The following is a 13,028-nucleotide window of genomic DNA, read 5'->3' on the forward strand; positions in this document are numbered from 1 at the left end:
AAAGGTATGTTTAAGGTTCGTGTTATTAAAGTTCTCTTGATTTCCATTTCTGCTTAAGATTTCTGCAGCTTTTACTTGTATATTTTGATGTTGATTTACTTGATTCACAGACATTTCTTAAAGTTTTCTCTTCACTATAGAGGACTATTAGTGAAATGATTATAAAGTAGGCTTCTCTGTCTCATTTAAATAAATTTTCCTTAATATATCTGATACTAATTGCTTGACCTTTGTTTTCTTTTTACTTCTGATTTACATAGTCAATATTTTTCCCTCCTTTTTTTTTAAACACAAAATTTACCATATTCACCATTTTTAAGTATGCAGTTCATTGGCATCAAGTATAGTCACATCTATCACCCCCACCATCTCCAGTATTCATCTCGTCTTGCAAAACTGAAACTCTGTTCCTTTTAGAAAATAATTCTCCACTCTGCCTTCTGCATAGCTCCTGGAAATCACCATACAACTTCTCTGGATACCTCACGCAGTGGAATCGTATAGGGTTGGTCCTTCTGAGGTTGGCGTAGAGCCTAAAGCCCTCAAGGTTCATTCCTTATTGAGGCATGTGTCGTAACTGCCTGCTTTTTTCCCAGGCTGACTAATATTTCCTTGTACCTGTATGCCACATCTTGTTCATCTATTCCTCTGCCAATGAACACTTGAGTTTCTTCTACCTTTTCTATGTGTTCAGTGATGCTGCTATGAATGTGGGTGTACAACCACCTCTTCAAGTCCTTGCTCCAATACCTTTTGTGAAAATAAATACCAAAAACAGAAATACTGGATCACATGTAAATTCCATTTTTAATTTTTCAAGGAATCTCTTAGTATTTTTCATAGTAGCTACATCATTTTATATTCCTGCCAACAAATGCACAGATTCCAATTTTTTTCATATCTTTGTCAACACTCATTTTTTGTGTTTTTTTTTTTTCCTGTTTTTCTGGTAGTAGCTATCTCAATGGATATGGGGGTTTTGAATTGAAAATTTCTAATGATTAGTAAATTGAGCATCATTTCAGGTGCTCACTGGTCATTTGTGTATCTTCTGTGGAGGAATGTCTGTTCAAGTCCTTTGCTTATTTTTAAATCAGGCTTTTGTTGCTAAGTTTAAGGAGTGCTTTACAACTATGGCTATAAATCTCTTATGGCATGTTATTCACACATATCTTCTCTCATTCATGGGTTGTCTTTTCATTTTATTGATTGTGTCCTTAGATGCCCAGAAGTTTAAAATTTCTCTGTAGTTCAGTTTACATGGTTCTTTTCTGTAGTTGCCAAAAGAAATCACTGCCAACCCCAGTGTTTCTGAAGACTTTTTAATGTCTTTTTCTAAGAGTTTTATAGTTTGAGATCATACATTTAGGTCTTTGATCACTTTTCTCTTCCTTTTCACTTGAAAATTTGTCTAATTATTAACTTGCAAGTGTGCTTGGATTTGTTTTCACTTGATCTTAGCCAAAAGGCCGAGAAGCGATTGGATTTGTTTTCGATACTTGAGGGTTATTATTTGATTTTGCATATTTACTAGGCTATTAGCTTTTTATATTTTTATATTTCTATATTTTGTGTTTTTCTACCTGCCTGATCATTCTGTCCATTTTCTGTGTGGTGCACAGTGGAAACACACAATGAACCATCAGAAATATACAATGGTGACTGTTAGGGTACTGCTCTACATATACTTTAAAAAGTCTTTGCCTTTTATAGTCAAGTAACAACTTTACTAGATCTCTTTGGCTGATCGATTTTCTCCTCAAAGCTTAACACAGTATTACAATGTCTTCTAGCACACTCTACCTTTAGGGTTTAATGAGACCACTCAGGAATCTTTTTTCTTTATCAGTAACCTTCTTCTGTTTCTGCCGTTGTTGTATTCTTGATATATGTCTCAAGCTCAAGAAACTTTTCAACTCACGGTTTGTTGTTGATCTTTCTTAATAAATTTCTCACCAGCACATTTCTATAACAATTACAGCAATTATTTACCAAACAGGGATTTGCAACAGTAAATAAGATTAAAATTAAGTGTGGAAAAAAAGGACACTCCTTACCGCCCTAGTGTCTATAATCACATGGAAGACAAGTACTTATTAAATTGTCACACAGTGTGACTACCTAGATCTTTAACAGTAGCATAGACCCATCCAGAGAAAACAAAAGAAGAATAAGTGGGAATCAGCTCATTGTGGTGGGGTGTTGGGGGCATGTCCAGGGTTTTAGGCTGCCGTGTTTTCCTAAGTAAAGGTACTCAGGCAGGAGAGAACTTGCCCTCTATAAGAAATTAACAACTTTGCTGAAGGCAAAGGGTCTGGAAACTCAACAGAGATCAAGTAGCTCTTTGGTCATGGTAAGGATTTGGGTCCTAGTTCTAAGAATGTTGGAAAACTCCTGAAGAGTCCTAAGCCTGTCTACTAGTGATTAAACTGGTCTTTTGGAATTCCACCTTGGCAGCATTGTAGAAAATGGATTGGAAAGGATGTGAGTGCATGAGGGTTTACCCCTGAGATGTACCCCAAAAGTTGCCCAGGGAGGTAGCCCTGAAAGTGGCTGTAGTGGTGGAGAGAGTGGGATGATCCCAGGCTTGGGGAGGCAATGGATTGGAGAGGAGTTGGTGTTGAGAGAGAGAGAGGAAGCAGAGTTGTCAGAGGTAGCTCCATTCAAAGAGACAGGAACCCTGGAAGAAGATGAGTCTTGGGGGGAAAGGGGGGATAGGAGATTATGCATTTAGCTTTAGATGTGTTCAAAGTCATCTGTTTCTTTATTAAGATATTCAACAAGAATGCACCAACAGTTATGCATCAGGTAATGCTGCAGGTTCTGGGCACTCTGCCTGAAAGAATTTAGACATAGTCTGAAGAATCTTTAGGACATCCAAGAGGAGTTATCAGACAGGCATTTGGAAATGTGGGGTCTGGAACACAGCACACAAGGGTGAATTCTGAGTTGGAACAGTGAATGTATGAGCCATAGGCATATAGGCCATCATGGAAACTAGGCGTATGGATGAGATGATCTTAGTCTTGGACCCTAAGGAAACAGCATTGAGAAAGATGGGACCAGTGAAGAGGGCCTTGGAACTACACCCTGAAGAACATCAACTTCCAAGGATGGATCAAGCATTTACCAGGGGCAGGTGCTGTGGAACAGAAAGTTAAGCTGTTGCTTGAGACATGGGCATCTCACATTGGGCACTGGTTCCAGTCATGGCTGCTCTGTTTCAGTGCTAGTCTCCTGCTAGTGCTCCTGGGAAGGCAGCAGCTGATGGCCAAAAATATCTGGGCCCCTGCCCATGTGAGAGGCCCAGATGGAGTTTCTGTCTCCTGCCTTTATTTTGGTCCTGTCTTAACCTTTGCAGCCATCTGGGGAATGAAGTAGTAACTGGAAGATTCATTCTCTCTCTCTCTCTCTCTCTTTCTCTTTCTCTCCCTCTTTTGCTCTGTAACTGCCTTTCTTTTTTTTTCTTTGACAGGCAGAGTTAGAGAGAGAGAGAGAGAGAGAGAGACAGGTCTTCCTTTTGCCGTTGGTTCACCCCCCAAATGGCCGCTATGGCCAGTGTGCTGCACCGATCCAAAGCCAGAAGCCAGATGCTTCCTCCTGGTCTCCCATGGGGTGCAGGGCCCAAGAACCTGGGCCATCCTCCACTGCACTCCTGGGCCACAGCAGAGAGCTGGCCTGGAAGAGGGGCAACCGGGACAGAATCCAGCGCCCCAACCGGGACTAGAACCCGGGGTGCCGGAGCCGCAAGGTGGAGGATTAGCCTAGTGAGCCGCGGCGCCAGCCTGTAACTGCCTTTCAAATAAATAAATAAATATTTTTTGAAAAAAAAAAAGGAAAACACTTGGGAAATGTCTGGCCTGCAAGCTCTTGATAAATCTGCAAGCTCTACTTGGAGTCAGAGACGATTTGAAAATCTTTCCTTCATTTCTTGTTCCTCCCCCTTCTCTTCCTCCTCTTAGTTCTTCTTTTCTTGGTCCTTGTCTTCTTTATTGTCTAGTTCTGTTTCTTCTCTCTTGTTGTTTCTCCTCCTCCAATTCCCACCCTGTTCTCCCTCCTCCTTAGACTTGAGTAATAGTTTCCACTTTTTGTTTTTTAATAATTCCAGGAAATCTCACCACTCCTCTACCAGAAAGGTGATTTGTGGAGTGCTAATTGTTTTACACACACACACACACACACACACACAAACTCACTTCCTTCCTTTTAAATAAACTATACTCTTTTTTAAAAGATTTATTTATTTTATTTGAAAGGCAGAGTTACAGAGAGAGAGAGAGAAAGATCATCCATCCACTAGTTCACTCCTCAAATTGCCAAAACAGCCAGAGCTAGGCCAGGCCGAAGCCAGGAGCCAGAAGCTTCTTCCAGGTGTCCAACATGGGTGCAGGGACCCGAGCCATCTGGCCATCTTTCACTGCTTTCCCAGGTGCATTAGCAGGGAGCTGGATCAGAAGTGGAGCAGTGTGGTTTCAAACTGGTGCCCAGATGGATACGGGCATCCCAGGTGGCAGCTTAACCCACTACACCACAGCACTGGCCCCAAAACATTCTCACACATACAATATTTCTACCTGAGATCATAAGAGAAGTAAAAAAAGATGTAGGCAACAATCAAATGAAGGCTCAAACATGATGAGACAACCATGGACTGAAATATTGCAATTATTATTTCTGAAGCAATTTTCTTCTTTTTTTACAAAATAGATACATTTATTTAATTGAAAGACAGAATGACAGAGAAAGAAAGAGATTTATTCTGCCAGTTCTTTCTCCAGATGGCTGCAACAGGTGGGGGCTGGAACAAGCCAAATCCAGGAGCCTGGAGCTCCATCCTGGTCTCCCATGTGGGTGCAGGGGCCCAAGTACATTTACCATCATCTGCTGCCTTCACAGGTGTTTTAGCAGGGAGCTGGATAAGAAGCTGAGCAGCCGGGGTTTGAATCATTGCTCTCAGGATATTAGCTATGCAGGAGGCAGCTTAACCCAGTGAGATACCACATCAGCCCCCTGAGCACTTATTTTTTTTTTTTTTGAAAATCATTTGACCTTCATGTTGAAAAAAGGCGAATGTGAGCTGCAGCCTTCAGCGATTGAGAATTGTGTGCTGAGGGCCCAGGCATTGTGGCAGAGCGGGTTAATTCACCTCCTCTGATGCCAGCATCCCATAAGGGAACCCCAGTTAGAGTCTCAGCTGCTCTGCTTCTGGTCCGACTTCCAGCTAGGACAACTGGGAAGCAGGCAGAGGATGGCAAAGGAAGGAGGCAGAGGATGCTTGGACTCCTGTCACTCCTGCGGGAGACCTGGATGGAACTCCTGGTTCCTGACTCCAGCCTGGTCCAGACCTGGCTGTTGATGGCCATTTGGAGAGTGAACCAATGGATAGAAGATAATTTTCTTACTCTCTTTCCCTCTGATTTTTCAAATTAATTAATTAAAAAACAAGAACCATATTCTTCTTTTCGGATTTGTATTTATTATTTATTAATTCATTCATTTATTTAAGAGGTAGAGTTATAGACAGACAGAGGGTGAGATAGAGAGAAAGATCTTTCGTTCCTGGTTCACTCCTTAGGCTGGAGCTGAGCTGATGTGAAGCCAGGAGCCAGAAGCTTCTTCCGGGTCTCCCACGCAGGTGCAGGGGCCCAAGCACTTGGGCCATCTTCTACTTCTTTCCCAGGCCATAGCAGAGAGAAGAATCAAAAGTGGAGCAGCCGGGGCTCGAACCAGCGCCCATAGGGGACACCAGCACTGCAGACCAGGGCTATAACCCACTGTGCCACAGCGCCGGCCCCATGGCCATTCTTTTCTATTCCCTGATGCCTAATTGTCTAGGACATTTTTACACCATCACACATATTTAGGTATAATACCAACAAATGTTTACTTAACAAGCACAATTTGACTAGACGGCAAAGCCAGGCTTATAAAGCCTTTGACAAAATAGGAACTTTTCTGAATTCTTCAAAGTACCAGACCCATCTTGCACAAGACCAAGCCCCTCCAAGCCATAATCAGATGTCAAAATTCTTCAGCATAAAGATTTGTTGTGATCAAATTTTAATGTCCAGAATAACTAAGGTTGAAAAACTTGTATACTGTAAGAGCTTTCAGAGAAATAAGAGGTTTCTCCTCTTTCTTTACTGGGAGAAGGCAAGCCCTGACTCAACAGATCAAAGTGTTTGAGAGCTATATGCCTCAAAAAGTGCACAGAAAACAAATTACAGGCTGGATTAATTTTGATGCAAAAAAATTGAAATCCTTACATGTGAGGGGTCTTCAAGTAGTTCATGCAAGTGTGGGACCAGAGTTCTGGCAAATTGGGCTAAGCCACTTCTTGCAATGCCAGCACCGCATTATTGGAGTGCCTGTTCCAGTCCTGTCTGCTCTATTTCCAATCCAGTTCCCTGCTAATGAGCCTGGGACAGCAGCAGAGGATGTCTCAAGTGCTTGGGCCCCCTTTCATTATATGGAAGACCCAGGAGGAGTTCCAGGCTCCTGGCTTTGACCTGGCACAGCCATGGCCATTGCCATCATTTGGGGAGTGAACCATCAATGGAAGATCTCTCTTTCTCTCTGTCTCTCTTTCTCTTTCTCTCTATCTCTCTTTCTCTTTCTCTCTCTCTCTCTCTTTCTGTGTGTGTGTGTGTGTGTGTGTGTGTGTGTTCCTCTCTCTCTCTCTCTCTCTCTCTCTCTGTCCTCTACCTTGCAAAATTTTTAAACAAAGATCATGAAAGTACAGGAAAAACTACAAGTATATTTCAATATTTTTCTGCACCAAAACCAACTTACCTTGTCATTTGGTTTTCCCATGAATTTTTATAGGGTGAACTCATTTTGAACACTGCGTTGCGATTTCCAGGTAGCTGTGTCAGTGCGAGCCTTCCCGTGCAGTTGAACTATGAACCCACACACTCAGTGCGCTTAAAAGACCCTGGCGTGGTTTGGATCGAGTAGGGAATCAGGAAAAAAAAAAAGATGTTACTGGCTAGTTAGTTAGCGGGGTTTTCTGGAGAGAGGCTGAGCCAAAGTGACTTTCCTTGAATGTCAAGTGTGAGGATCCCCGAACAACAAGTTCATAGTGATGCCATTCTATGTCGCCAAAAGCGCTACGTAAAAAATAAACGATGTTTCCCGTTCCTGCTGCCTGCCTCACGTCCCGGAGAGCGACGTACACTGCCAGTTCCCCTTGCAACTTAAAAGAATTAGAACCCCAGAGATGGCAAGACGAGCAGCTGGTTTGCAAGCCGCTTTGGCGTAAACCTGTCAGAACACAGGAGTAAACAGAATCTGCAAACAGCGGCTGCACGTTTGGGAAACCCGTGGCTTTTTCTACAAAATAAAAGGAAGAGTTTTGCTCAGGGCAATGCGAGGAGGACTTGGGACTGTTCCGCATTAGCGGCGACTTTCTTCTCCTTTTCTCCCTGCCCGAATCTCCTTTATTCTAGGGCGAGCAGTCGAGCTTGTGTTTTGCGTACTGGGAATATCTAAACTGGAAATGATTAAAATATATATTTCATTTATAGAGGGCCTTATGTGAGGAGAAGTCAAGATTGCCGCAGCTTCCTGAGTCTATGAGTTAATGATGTGTTCTGCATTTTCTTAATTTTCCACATTTTAGCGGCCTCTGGTCCTTATTTGGTGGGTAGAGAACTCGGAGAGGCATGGGCTGCAGGCTCACTCAAGCAGAAACTTACAGCTCTCGGAGCAATGAGGGGGCTGCCCTAGCGAAGGTCAAGTTAACCGTGTGGTTTTTCGACACAATTTCCCTCCAGTCCCTCTCTTGGGCCTCGGCGCGAGCACATTTTATCCAAGGGTAAGTCTCAAGCTAGACGTTGGTTTAAGAGGTCATGGCCGTGTTCCATGAGGGTGTGCTTTCAGAAGAAGAAGCGCAAATGAATTTTACAAATGCAGTTCCAGACCTGATTAGGGACGCGTGAAGTTCCAGACTCACGCCGAGAGAATCGCACAGCCATGAAGTCGCTGGAAGAAGAAAGGCAGACGCCCATTTTTCAGATTTAATTAGGACATGATTTTGATGGAAATTAAGCCTGCCTAAATGAAGCCAGAGACCGGGCACAAAAGGCTAAATTGATTATAAATCTTGGAGCTTGTCCCTATGACGGGGCTACATGGCTGAAGCTTAAAAAGAGAGAAGTGTCTTACAGAGAGTTACAAGCATGCTCTTTTAGTCATGGTAAACTATAAAGGGAAGAAATCTGAAAGCCATTTCCAAAATGTTTGGAGATAGAAACTCTGCCAGGGAAATCTGAGAGAGGTCAGATGCAGTCTTAAGTATTGTGTAACTTTTTTTTTTTTTTTCAAATTGCAAAGAACCGTTATTTTGTAGAAACAGTTGGTTCAAAGTAATAGGTGAAGGTGATGGGTGAAGAAATCAAGTGTGGAGGGCGTGAAACATTCAATTCAAGATGATCCCTGGGGCTGGAGCTGTGGTGCAGTAGGCTCAGCCTCCACCACCCACCGTGCCAGCATCTCATATGGGTGCCGGTTTGTGTCCCGGCTGCTCCTGTTCCAATCCAACTCCCTGCTGTTGGCCTGGGAAAGCAGTGGAGGATAACTCAAGTCCTTGTGCCCCTGCACCTGCGTGGGAGACCTGGAAAAAGATCCTGGCACCAGGCTTCTGATCCACTCAGCTCCAGCCATTGTGGCCATTTGGAGAGTGAAGCAGACCTCTCTCTCTCTCTCTCTCTCTCTCTCTCACTCTGCCTCTCAAGTAAATAAATATTTTTTTTAAAAAAATGATCCCCATAAAAAGTGAGTGACAGGTTGTGAAGGCTTCCTCCTCAAAGCTGTCCATGGCCTGTGGTTCTGAGCAGGTGCACAAATTCAGACAGCTCTGCTAATTGCTTGGTTCTCTGATGTGACATCTCAACATGTCACCTCCCGGGGCCGGCGCCGTGGCTCACTTGGTTAATCCTCCGCCTGAGGTGCTGGCATCGCATATGGGCACTGGATTCTAGTCCCAGTTGCTCCTCTTCCAGTCCAACTCTCTGCTGTTGCCTGGGAAGGCAGTGGAGGATGGTCCAGGTGCTTGGGCCCCTGCACCCGCATGGGAGACCAGGAAGAAGCACTTAGCTCCTGGCTTTGGATCTGCACAGTGCCGACCATGGCAGCCATTTGGGGAGTGTACCAACAGAAGGAAGACCTTTCTCTCTGTCTCTCTCTCACTGTCTATAACTCTATCTGTCAAATAAAAAAAAATCAACATGCCACCTCCTAAAACCAGGTAAATCCAATGGTGCATCAAGTGTGACAGAATCCGAATTTACCAAGTCAGAGAAATAGAGAAAATGTCTGAAGATAGGGAGAAGACCAAGGGTAATGGATAGAGAGAGGGATGAGCTGAGTTCTATCTGAAGTTGAAATGCCCCAAAGCTAGGCTGACACCACCACCGCTCACTAGGCTAATTCTCTGCCTGCGGCGCTGGCACACCGGGTTCTAGTCTCAATCGGGGCACCGGATTCTGTCCTGGTTTCCCCTCTTCCAGGCCAGCTCTCTGCTATGGCCCGGGAGTGCAGTGGAGGATGGCCCAAGTACTTGGGCCCTGCACCCCATGGGAGACCAGGAGGAAGTACCTGGCCCCTGCCATCGGATCAGCGCGGTGCGCCAGCCGCAGAGTGCCGGCCACGGCAGCCATTGGAGGGTGAACCAACGGCAAATGGAAGACCTTTCTCTCTCTCTCTCTCTCTCTCTCTCTCTCACGCTCTCTCTCTCTCTCACTGTCCACTCTGCCTGTCAAAAAAAAAATACCCCAAAGCTGAAGCTGCCACAAGGCTGAGGGTACACGTAGCTTTTGGGGAGGGAGGATGAGGGAGAAGGGAGGTCAGAGAGAACAGAGGAGGATGCCCATGAAGAATTCCGTTGTGGACAAGCTGAGGCTCAATGCTGCTGGGTACCGCTGGGAATCAGTGGAGAGCTCATGTCAGCATTGTCCCATGCAAGGACAAGGCAGCTGGGATAGTTGCATGTGAAAGCCCTTCTCTCCCCAGCTCTGGGCTGCTCCCAGGGACATCCCTGATGATTTGGACTGGCCTGAGCCAGTAACTCATTCTCAGAGGAAGCCCCTAAGCAGACAGGAGAGGCTTGCAGTAAAGGCATGGGCATGCCTAGAACCAGTGAGCATCCAGGGATATAAATGGATGCAGACTGTATCAGCTGCGAGGGCCCTACTGCTCTCATGCACAATTCCTGCCGAAGAGACCTAAGTCAGCAGGAGAAATAACATCTCTCCCAGCTGCCCCACTGACTGTCTCTACTTTTTTTTTAAATATCTTATTTATTAATTTGAGAGGCAGAGTTACAGACACTGAGAGGGAGAGACAGAGAAAGAGGTCTTCCAACCGCTGGTTCACTCCTCAATTGGCCGCAATGGCCGGAGCTGTGCAGATCCGAAGCCAGGAGCCAGGAGCTTCCTCCGGGTCTCCCAAGTGGGTTTAGGGGCCCAAGGACTTGGGCCATCTTCTACTGCTTTCTCAGGCCATAGCAGCTGGATCAGAATTGGAGCAGCTGGAACTTGAATCAGTACCCATATGGGATGTCGGCACTGCAGGTGGAGTATTAACCTACTGTGCCATCATTCTGGCCCCCTGCCTCTACTTTTAACACACTGTTGATCTAGGGCTACGAGCTTACTCTTTTTAACCTACCCCCCACCCAACATGAACAAAGACCACGGCTGGTTCTGGATGGTTGACTTGGGTGGCGGATGGAGGAAAGGAGTCTATGACACCGTTGGAACCTTTGTGTAAATCTCCTGACCTCTCCGGCTCAGAACCAGCCTGCCCCCCGACACCTGCCCTTTCGTCTTGTAGCCACATGCTATTTATTCCTTTTGAGGGATGCCAAGAAAGAGTGTAAAATATACTCGGATGCATAAAAAGAACAATGTATTAAGTAAGATGGGTGTAGAAATAGCATCATTCACCTCACTCACGGAGAATCAAATATCAGCTTTGTTCACAGACATCTCATTTTTGTGAATCTTGTAATTACAACAATTCTTTAAAGTCTGCTTTTCCAGTGTTTCCTTAATAGCAGAAATAGCAGGTGTACAGGTGTGTCACCACAAGTTAGAGCACCATTAACATTCTAGATTCATTCTGTGCTCCCTCTCTGTTAGCCTCCTTGTCCTTAACAGGCAGCGGAGATCCAAACACATGTCAGTGCTACTCAGAATGAAAATCAAGTATATGATCCCCAACACTAAGTCTCTGCATGATAGAGTAGCTTCTAGGAGGGCTGGTGCTGTGGCGTAGTGGGCTAAGCCCAAACCTGTGGCATCCGCATCCCATATGGACACTGGTTCAAGTCCTGGATGCTCCTCTTTGGATCCAGCTCTCTGCTAATGGCCTGGAAAAGCAGTGGAAGATGGCCTAAATCCTTGGACCCCTGCACTCACGTGGGAGACCCAGAAGAAGCTCCTGGCTCCTGGCTCCTGGCTCCTGGTTTCGGATTGGCTCAGCCTCAGCCCTTGCACTCAAGAGACTCTTGGCCTCATCTGGACAATGTGTACCTCTCTTCCTGGCATGAAGCCAAGGGCTGAGCCATCATCACCTTCGATGATTAGAAAAAGGCCGGGCTCTGACATCCAATGGAGGACAAGAGTGATATATAACCAGCCCTACCCAGTGCCCTGCTGAGCTGTGGTCGGTCCCCACACCCACTCCTTCCTGCTACCATCCATTGTTACATCACACACGAATGGGCTGAGATTCAGAGAGCTTTGGCCCCAGGTAGCTCTCCTTGCAGGAATTTGAGTCCAGGTTCACCTCATTCTAAAACCCATATTTTTGTCTAGTACCTTCCCTAGGACATGGTCCTTGCATATTTTGTTTCTAACTATTGAAAAAAAAAGTGCTTTTGCAAGTGATATGCCTTTATCCCAGGAACAAACTACAGTGTTGCTCGGGTGTTGCTGTCCCATTTCACAGACAAGAAAGCTGAGGATGTGAGAGAACGGTTGTGTGGAATTCGAAGACTCAAGAGTGAGAACAGCAGTCATGTTCCCTGCCTGCCCAGTGAGCTCCTGATGCGTAGGTTATGCTATCGTAGAAATGGCTGTGGCCTTTGCTTCTCTGTCCATGAGGAGGCTTGTTGACCAAATACAGCAGAAGTGATGCCCTGCTACAGTAACAAGAGCCGGTCCCAGGAAGCTGTGCAGCCACTTCCAGACTCTGCATGGAGCAGCCCCTTCTGTGCTGAGCCAGCAACCGCAAGCAAAGCTGAACAACCCTGAGACCACCACGCTGTGAGAAGCCTGAGTGTGGCTAACGGTATCCATCCAGCCTGTGAGGGGGCAAATTATCCTGGAAGTGGGTCCTTCTGCCCCAGCCACTGTGGGAGAAGAGAGAGAGAGAGAGAGAGAGAGAGAGAGAGAGAGAGAGAGAGACCATCCAACTTACAAAACCATGAGAAAAATAAAAGGGTTATTTCAGTCCACTAACTACTAAGACTATCTGTTACACAGTAATAAATGACTGTGTGTCCACCGATAATTAAGGCAGAGCAAGACAGATACACACACACTCCCCCACATAGATACACACAGATATACTTCTATCTGCTCCTTAATTCTGCAAATGCCTGCAATAGCAACAGCTGGGCCAGGGCAAAGGCAGAAGCCAGGAACTCAGCCTGGAACTCCCATGTGGCTTCCAGAGATCCAAGTACCTGAGTATCTGCTGCTTCCCCGGGCTCCTTAGCAGGAATCTAGGATTCGATCCCAGGCACACTGACATGGAATAAAAGCATCCCAAGGGGCAACTCAACCCACTGTGCCCCAACACCCACCCCTCAGGGACAAACCAAAGACGGTTGTACAGGGTGTTGACTATGGAATAAATGTGCCTCCCACCACACCTCCCCACCCTGGCTCCACATACCACCATCTTCATTTACCATGGCTGCTTGAGACACCAGTGAGGGAAATTAATCCATCAGAAACTCAGCTCCTCCAACTTGTAAACTGGGGCTTTTGCCCACTATTGGGACAGATAGGCTCCAAATC

Source organism: Oryctolagus cuniculus, chromosome 11, assembly GCF_964237555.1.
Source record: "Oryctolagus cuniculus chromosome 11, mOryCun1.1, whole genome shotgun sequence".
NCBI classification, from domain to species: Eukaryota; Metazoa; Chordata; class Mammalia; order Lagomorpha; family Leporidae; genus Oryctolagus; species Oryctolagus cuniculus.